Source organism: Equus asinus, chromosome 3 (assembly GCF_041296235.1).
Source record: "Equus asinus isolate D_3611 breed Donkey chromosome 3, EquAss-T2T_v2, whole genome shotgun sequence".
In the NCBI taxonomy this organism is placed as follows: Eukaryota; Metazoa; Chordata; class Mammalia; order Perissodactyla; family Equidae; genus Equus; species Equus asinus.
In genome coordinates, this window is record NC_091792.1 from 7,306,898 (window position 1) to 7,317,319 (window position 10,422).

The following is a 10,422-nucleotide window of genomic DNA, read 5'->3' on the forward strand; positions in this document are numbered from 1 at the left end:
AGAACTGACCCTACGGGGCCTTTATGTACATGCCTGGCATCTTAATCTCTCATCGGAATGTCAAGAAAGTACTCCGGACAGCCATGGGGTCCATTTTCTTGGTCTCCAAACCCATTCCTAATTCTGTCAGCCTTGTCCAGGAATCAGGGCATGATTTGGCTGCCCCTTCTATGCCTGTGGGAGGCTTACAATCAGGAATCTATTCACTTCTGTGGGCCAGAGATTTGAGGAGTGGGCTGCCTCACTGGTTGGGGTGACAACAGCTTATTACTACCAAAAATAGGTATCTTGGCAAGTTGCCACCGACTCGCTCCCTTATTTTTCTCTCTCCATGAAGTAAAGCTAGCATACCCACACATGAGGCTGCCTCGTTCACACGGCCACACAAGCTTGTGCTGCGGCAGAATTTGCATGGGCTACAGTGGGAATGGTGTTTTGGAGTTGTGCGGTGCACAATCTGCACGCCATATGTGGCAGCCCAGCCCACAAGGATCTTTAGCTTTTTGTGTTTTGTACTGGAGGCATTCCTTGCACTGCTGAAGGAAACAAAACAAAACAACTAACCTTCCTGTAATTATCACAAGTAGTCCAGGTCTGAGGTGAGCCAAACCTAGGGGCATGATCCCTAATATAGACCAGAGGGGTTTCAGGGACGAGAGTTATAACAGGAGTCTCTCAATGTCTGTCTCCCTGCCATTTTTCAACTCCTATTATAGGGCAGTAGTAGCAATAGTTGACAGCTATAATCATAACTATATTCCAAGTGTCTACTGAAAAAGGTTTTAGATTTGCTCTCTCTTGAGTAAACAGGGCTTATTCTTAAGAAAAGTGATGTGTTTTGTTTTTAATTCTACAAATCAATGAGGAAAGGTTAAGCAACTTAATAGAAAAATGGGCAAGGATTAGGAGGTACAGATGGCCAATAAACACGAGGAACAGGCGCGTACTCACTAATAATCAAGGAAATGGAAATAATAAAATGAAGCACCCCTCCCTTTTTTTGGTTCATTAGATTGACAAATATAGAAAAGATTGATATTATGGAGTGTGTTCAGGCATGGGATGAAGGGGTTACATGATATACTGCTTTGTGAATGGATACAACTTTATTGAAAGGAAATTTGGCAAATATCAAAATAAAAGAATATGTACTACAAACAGTTTACAGAAAATGAACTGCAAATGACTCAGACATGCGAGAACATTCTCAAACTGCATTCACAGTAGGAGAAACAAGTCAAAACTGCACGAAGATACTATTTTTCATTTATTAAATTGGCAAAGATCTCAAACTTTGATAACATAGAATGTTGAAGATGCAGGAAGCAGGCTCAGTCTTCGGTGAATGCTCCTTACTTGATAAAAGTCTGTTAAAAATATAATTTCAGTTGTTTTGAAGTGAACAAAATCTGGAATCTGACAAGTATGATTTCAGCATATATATGTTTATATAAGAAAGGAATTCTGTCCTCATAGGAAGAGATAAGATGTGTTTAAAGAAACAAAGCCAGTCCTTTCATGTGCGTAGAAGTAAGCCAAGCATGTACTGGCAGTATTATAATAATATAAACAATATTATAATCAGATTTCTGTATGAGTTTCATTCTTGGAATTATCTGTAGGGGTTGATATAGAAGCAAGTATGGATACCTCTTTAGAATGATGACGTCCCAAAGATTATATAGATTTTCTCTTGAACAACGTAATTTGTAATTACTTGGCTCTGCACCATCCAGTACACGTGTGGCTTGTTTGAGTTGAGATATGCTGTAAGTGTGGAATATATATCAACGTTTTGAAGACTTGGTGAAACAATTATGTCTTTAATAATCTTCTCGTATTGAATACATATTGAAATGGTAATACAGGCCCACCTCGGAGATATTGTGAGTTCGGTTCCAGACCATTGCAATAAAGTGAATGTTGCAATAAGTAAGTTACACGAATTTTTTGTTTTCCCAGTGTATATAAAAGTTATGTTTATGCTCTACTGTAGTCTATTAAGTGTACAATAGCATGTCTAAAACAACAATATTCATACCTTAATTTAAAAATATTTTATTGCTAAAAAGTGCTAACAATCATCTGAACCTTCAGGGAGTCATAATCTTTTTGTTGGTGGAGGGCCTTGTAAAAAAAAAGTATCTGCAAACACAATAAAGCTAAGCACAATAAAACAAAGTATGTCTGTATTTTTTATTTATTGGGTTAAATAAAATTTACTAAAATTAGTTTCACTTATTTCTTTTTACTGTTTTCTTTTTTTTCTTTTCTTTTTGAGGAATACTGGCCCTGAGCTAACGTCTGTGCCCATTTCCTCTTTTATGTGTGAGACGCCTGCCACAGCATGGCTTGAGTGGTGCATAGGTCCGCACCCAGATCTGAACTGGCGAACCCCGGGCTGCCGAAGCAAAGCACACAAACTTAACTGCTATACCACTGGGCCAGCCCCTTTTTACTTTTTTGATGTGGCTACTAGAAAATTAAAAATTACTTATGTGGCTCATTATATTTCAGTTGGACAGCACTGACTTGGAGGAAGCACAGTGCAACTGGAATTCATGGTAGTATTTATGGAAATAGCTTATACTGACTCCCAGTTACTGAAAGAATGACTGAGAATATCACAACACTTATATGGCTACCAAAGGTGTAGCTGATGCCAGGAAAATAGAAGTTACGTCTTGAATCCATTCGATAAGCTTGCTGTGTTATCTTTTGACTGGAATAGGTCTGGATTTGTATTTCCATCAGTCTCTAGTGGTGTGACTAAATAAAAATTGTCAAGATTTAAGGAGTGTTTTTTTCTATACTAGAAGAACATTTTGTGTAATTAATTACAAAGTAACCATTCAAACACATATCTGCCTAATCCTTACTTTAATATAAAGTGATAAGTACAAAAAGAGGATGGATGTTTAAAAATATTATCTTACCCAACTATCTTCTGGGTTAACTAGTGAATTCATTATGCAATTGATAAATTCGATTTTGAACCAAATAGGTATGGTCAAATAATGTACATCTTATAGTACTTTACCTGAAGTAACAAAATACATTATTTCTGCAGCAATATAAATCTCAACTCACAGACTAAGGTGTGCAAGAAATATAGCCTTATTTTTCTATAATTCAACTTAATCTCTGTTTCAAGCCCCACATCCCACAAAGCTTCTTAATCTCAGTCAATTTAGGGTTCTCTCCCTTTCTCTTAGAGTTGAGTCAGAATTCTGCAGGCTTATGCCATACCAGGTTGTGGGGACCCATTTATCTCCAGTCATATATCTGAGAAGGCCACTGTCTTAATTAGTCCCAAGTCATGAATTCCCTCCAGGTGCGTAGGTATCCCTTGTCCTGCATACTTGGGGCAATAGTTCTCATGCTACTGGGCCACACACAGGATGCAAGAATAACTCCAGAACTTTTGTGCTGTGCTGTGCTGTGCTGTGACTTGCCTGGCTCGTGAAGTAAACACTCAGTGATAGTTGATTCACTTCTCTTCACCTGTTAATCAGAGTAAGAATAGGTCAATACGGGACCCAGCAACATATTTACAGAATAAGTGTGCGAGAGCAAATGAGGAAGAAATAGTACTATTTTGGTTGCAGGAAATAACTGCATTAGATTAAGCAAAGGAAAAAATCATTGTAAGAATACAAAGGAGACTCATGAAATCCGAGGAAGAAATAGATGTGTAATAAAGCCTTAGGAAGTGCAGGAGCCTGGACAGCTCTGGACCTCCCGACAACAGGACTTTTTAGAGAGGCTGCTCAAGTAACTGTTCAGTTGGTTCAGCAACAGTGCTCTCCAGGCTCATGAACTCTCAGTTCAAAATTCCCAATTCCCAGGAGACAGAATCTGATGGACCAGGCTTGAGTCAGGTGCATACTTGGATCAATCACTTGTGGCAAGAGGAGTAGATTGAATACTCACACTAGGGCTACAGTTTGGGGAGTAATTTCTTAAAGAGGGCAAAGGTTGTGAGCTGAGCATGTACCCCACTAATTCTCTTATAGAAGTAGCATTGAGTGAACGGCACATGTAAAAATACTGAAGGAGGAACTTGCCTGGTGTGTTTGAAGCACAGCCAAGAAACTCAGCAGCTGAAGAAGATTGGTAAAAAGGAAGTAGAAAAGATAAAAAATGGGATAGGTTGATAAGGACCCATCTACAGACATTTTCAAACGTCAGACCCAAGGCTTGCCCTATAGGCTGTTGAAGACTTTAACCAAGGGAAAGGTACCATGAAATATCAGTCTAATAAAACCAACATCAATGTGTCAACTATTCAAAGTGAAGAAGAAACAGGTATCAGTGAAATAAGATTAGAAAACCACTAGAATATTTCAGTCATAGAGAAATGGAGTCCAGTGAAAATGAAAAGGATGTTATGAATGCCAGGCCTGGGTCAGAGGAAGAGCTGACAATCCTCAGTGATTGATCAGATATAAATGTCAATGGAAATGGAAGAGCCAAAGCTATCTCTAAGATTTTGGGCTAGATGGCAGAAAACAGCAGTTGATTTAAAAAAAAGGTTAAGATGAGTGTTGATTTTCAGAAGGTAGGCCGATGGGGTGGGAGTGTGATTGTAAATTTTTAATCTATGTTAATTTGGGGGTGGAGTTCTAAGTGGAAATGTCCTACAGATTGTTGGACAAATGAGAACCATAATGAAATAATAGCAAGAGGCTGAATACCGGGACTTGGGTTTCCCCCAAATTGCTGTGCTGTTGAAACTGTGATGCTAGAGCTGTACTCTGGAGAAGAGTGTAAGGTTATAATGTGTCAGTCATATATTTGAAACTCTTATATATTTATCCATTGAAATATGCAAAAGCACGCGAGCTAAAACTCCATAAAAGTAACATAACATCACTTCATGTTGCATAAAGCAACAGTGTTAATTCCTACCAATAGCAAGTGCACTAACAACCATCTTTCCAACTTCTTATGGAAGTACAACATGCATACTGAAAACTGTACTTTAGAGTTTAAAGGTTGAGGAAATTTTCCAGAAGGAACACACGTGGGTAACCAGCACCAAACTCAAGAAACAGATTATCATAAGCACCCTGGGAACCTCTTCCAGTCCCTCCCATCCCCTCCACCTAGGGAGGACTCTCAACAGCATAGTTCAGTTTCACCCAATTTTGTGCTTTACATAAACAGAATCAAACATTCAGATGTTCTTTTCTGTCATTGGTTTGCTCATTCCAGGATTGTTTCTAAAAGAAAAACCCTAAATCATCAAAAAGAGACTAGTTGTTTATATTGTGGTACATTTATACAATTGAATACTCTGCAGCAGTTAACAATTGGAAGGGAGAAAAGAGGTTACAAGTCAGTGATACAGCATGAGCCCCTCCGGTAAACATATTAAAGAGAATACATCTCCTTTTAAAAAGTATGTATCATATATGTGCCATTATATACATTAAACACATTTTAGAATAATACACAGGAAATTGATCACATTCATCCCTCTGGTGAAGAACTGAAGTAAAGACAGAGACTTTTTTACTTTGTCTTTCTGTCCTGTTTGCATTTTTTAACAAACGTGCGTTACTTTAATTTAAAAAATATGAATAGAAAGTTGAAGAATCCTTCCAATACAATCTTCATGTTTAATATGAGAACCCTTGTTGACATCTGTGCAATAAGACATCGGCCCTTGGACTTAAATTGCAGTGTTAAAGTGTCTGAAAATTCTAGGAGGAACTGGTGACCCACTTAAAATTGTTGATTTAAGCTGTTAAAATTGTTGGTTTAAACTTTGAATGGGGCCATTTTCGCAGTCATCATTTTCAAGCCCCTAGAATAAAATTGGACCAATAATTAGTATGCATATCTATTGCTCAGGAAATCCAAACAGTTTTAAAAGAAAGTAATGGAAAAAACAAAAAGAAAAGAATGTTTGGGAGCTTTAGTTGCTATTACTAAGGAAACCAACTATTTGCCATGTCTCTAGATTAAGGGAAAAAAAAGCCAAAAAATTTGATAAAGAGTAAGAAGGAAAGACTAAATAAAGGAATGAAGATGTATTTTTGAATTATCTCAAGAAATGAAAAATATATAAAATTTTTAATTAAAAAATTTCTTCCCCTGGTGTTATACTTCAGTTACATAAATAACACAAATTCATTGAGGGAAAAATTAGGAAATACATAAGAACAGAAAAGAAAAGAAAGTCACCAAAATTCTATGCATATTATTACACTGTTTCATCACTTCCTGTTTACTGAATAGTGTATTGTAAAAATTTTTCTGTCAATAAATATTACGTTCCCCCAGTCAGGATTTTAATCAGCAGTATAGAGGTGGTGATATGCTCTACCATCCAGCATGTGCTTGGCATATGGTAACCATTCATCAACCGTCCGTCTCTCAAAAATAGCATCATTATTCTTAATAGCTATTGGTGTGCCACGATGTTATCTACCAGAACTTGTTAATCAATCCATTATTGCTTGACAGTTAGTTTTCTATTTGTTGATTGTTATAATTATTTATGTGTGCTTAGGATAAATTCCTGGAAGTGTTCATAGCAGGCAAAGGGTAGAGGACAAAGGAGGTGGCCCGTGAATTCCTAATAAGGGCCTGCTACACACTTCTAAAATCTGTTTTTGCCCTTCCTGTAAAGTTGACATGCTTTGTGGGGCTGGCCCCGTGGCCGAGTGGTTAAGTTCGCGCGCTCCGCTGCAGGCAGCCCATTGTTTCATTGGTTCGAATCCTAGGTGCGGACATGGCACTGCTCATCACACCACGCTGAGGCAGTGTCCCACATGCCACAACTAGAAGGACCCACAGTGAAGAATATACAACTATGTACCGGGGGGCTTTGGGGAGAAAAAGGAAAAAATTAAAAAATCTTTAAAAGTTGACATGCTTTGTGCCATGCATGTCAAGAACCTACCTCGCAACCGTGACCAGGACTGACTAGACCAGAGCCAAAGGCAGACGTGTGGGTCGGACCTGGGGGAGGCCAAGAGGTTCTAGGGAGGCTGGGAATCAAATCCCATCCAGTCAGTGTGCGACTGGACTCAGCACCCTCTTCTCTGTCAGGGGGTAGATCTCTCACAGCAAGCTGAGCCCCTGCGCTGGTTCAACAGAGGGTGCCTTCATGGCAGGATTGGCCGAGTGGCTGAGGAGCTGGCATCTGTGTCTTCTACTGAAGTCATCTGGGCATGTCTCCCTCCTACCACCTTCAAGAACCTAACTTTCCACCTTCAACATGAAATAGGAGAAACTGGAAGGAAGGGACAACTTATTAGACATTTCTAAGGCACTATAAATTTTTCTTAGTTCTGAATACACCTGTGATCCTTCTGCACACCAGCTGGACTGTTGCTCTCTATCCACGCCAGCATGAGTACTCAGACATGCTGGTCCTTCCCAATTGTGTGTTCAGTGTTTTAGCAATCTGATTAAAAACACTGTCTTTCTAAGAATAAACTGTCTGTAATCTTCTGATCACATCGTGCTATTCACTGGCACTCCCCACAGATCCTACCCAGGATTCTAGTCCTGAGGACTGTTCTCTGCTTCTATGGACGTATTTTGTTTTTGTTGTTGTTTTTTGGTGAGGAAGATTGTCACTGAGCTAACATCTGTCCCAATCTTCCTCTATTTTGTATGTGGCACACTGCCACAGCATGGCTTAATGAGCTGTGTGTAGGTCTGCACTTACCCACTATGCCACCGAGCCAGGCCCACTATGGACATATTTTGGTTTGGATGGATCTGGCATTAGTCTCAGCTTTAACATATCATAAATCAAATTCTCTTAGATTACTTTTAAAGAAGAAAAGCTGACCTCAATTAATGTCAGTGAAAAAACAGATTTACCAGCTTAACAATGGACCATATTCTCTATTACACATTTACCTCTGTAACCAGAAACTATCTAGCTCAGTCTTCCAGGTGGCCTGGAAGTCATTTCCCTATCCATATTTGATTACGAGCGTGGATGGGGAGCTGCTTAATTTATAGATAGCCTATTTATTTCTGTAGAATATATAGTGGATATCCATTTCTTTCCGAGTATAAAATAAATATAGTTAAGTGAAAAAGCAAGTTGATGTGCCAGCCCCGTGGCTGAGTGGTTAAGTTCACCCGCTCCGCTGCGGCGGCTCAGGGTTTCCGCAGTTCAGATCCTGGGTGCGGACACGGCTCCCTTGTAAGGTCACGATGATGTGGCGTCCTACATGCTGCAACTAGAGGGACTCACAACTAGAACATGCAGCTGTGTACCGGGGGGCTTTGGGGAGAAAAAGGAAAAATAAAATCTTAAAAAAAAAAGCAAGTTGAAGAGCAGAATGGTCCCACTTATATAAAATAGTTATATGCATACATATGGATATAAAATTTGTATATGCATATGAAAAGATGGACAAATATAAACCAAACTGTTCACATGGTTGTGTCTGCAGAGTAGGCTGGGGTGTGGATTTTCACTTTCTACTTTATCCATCTCTGTATTAATTAACAATAAAAGCTAATCCTCACAGGTGCTGACTGTGCAAGGCCCTGTGACAAGCACTATGCATTTACTAGCTCAGACTTTTTATAATAATCCTATGAGGTAGATACATTTTACATACGAGGAAACTGCGCATCAGAGAGGTTGAGAAACTTATCCAAGGCCACATAGCGAGTAAATAGAGCTAGGATTTCAAACCAGGTCCTCCCAGTGCCTAGATCAGTGCCTGGTGCATGGTAAGCATCCAAAAGGAAACATCGGTCTGAGATCTCAATAGACGCAGAAAAAGCATCTGACAAAATTCAACATCGTTTCATGATACAACTCTCAACAAGTTAGGTATAGAGGGAACAGGTATCAACATAATAAAGGCCATATATGATAATCCCACAGTTAACATCATACTCAACAGTGAAAAGCTGAAAGATTTTCCTCCAAGATCAGAAACAAGACAAAGTTGCCCACTCTTGCCACTTCTATTCGACATAGCACTGGCAGTGCTATCAGGCAATGAAAAGAAATAAAAAGCATCCAAATAGAAAAGGAAGAAGAAAATTATCTCTGTTTGCAGATGGCATGCTGTTGTATACAGAAAGCCCTACAGACTCCATCAAAAACCGTTAGAACTAATAAATGAATTCAGCAACGTTGTAGGATACAGAATCAATGCACAAAAATCAATTGCATTTCTGTACTCCATCAACAAACTATCTGAAAAAGAAATTAAGAAAACAATCTCCTTTACAATGGCATCAAAAAGAATAAAATACTTAGGAATAAATTTAACCAAAGAAGTGAAAGACCTGTACACTGAAAGCTATAACACATTGATAAAAGAAATTGAAGACACAAATAAATGGACAGATACCCTATGTTCACGAACTGGAAAAATGAATATTGTTAAAGTGTCCATACTACCCAAAGCAACCTGCAGATTCAATGAAACACCTATCAAAATTCCAATGGCCTTTTTCACAGAAATAGAAAAAAAGTCATAAAATTTATGTGGAACCACAAAGGACCCTGAATAGTCAAAGGAATCCTGAGAAAGAACAAAGCTGGAGGCATCATGCTCCCTGATTTCAAACTATATTACAAGCTATGGTGTTCAAAACAGTATAGAACTGGCATAGAAACAGACACATAGATCAATGGAACAGAATAGAGAGCCCAGAAATAAACCCATGCACATACCGTCAAGTAATCTTTGACAAGGGTCCCAAGAACACACATGGGTAACAGATAATCTTTTCAACAAATGGTGTTGGGAAAACTGGACAGCCACATGCAAAAGGACAAAATTGACCCTCATCTTACACCATACACAAAAATTAACTTGAAATAGATTAAAGACTTAAATGTAAGACCTGGAATCTTAAAACTCCTAGAAGAAAACACAGGGAAAAGCTCCTTGACATTGGTCTTGACAATGATCTTTTTAAATAGGACACCAAAAGTACAGGCAACAAAAGCAAAAATCAACATATAGTGGGACTACGTCAAACTAATAAGCTCCTGTACAGCAAAGGAAACCATAAACAAAATGAAAAAGCAACGTATGGAACGAGAGAAAGTTTTGCAAATCACAAATCCGATAAGCTGTTAATATCCAAAATATATAAGAAATTCATACAACTTAATAGCAAAAAAAAAAAAACTCACTTAAAAAATGAGCAGAGGATCTGAATAGACATTTTTCCAAAGAGGACATACAGATAGCCAACAGGTACATAAAAAGATCAACATCACTAGGGAAATGCAAATCAATACCACAATGACATATCCCTTCACACATGTTAGCATGGCTATTATCAAAAGGAGGGTGTGAAGAAAAGGGAACCCTCAAGCGCTCCTGGTGGGAACGTAAATTGGTACAACCATTATGGAAAACAGTATGGAGAGTCCTCAAAAAGTTAAAAATAGAATTACCATGTGATCCAGTA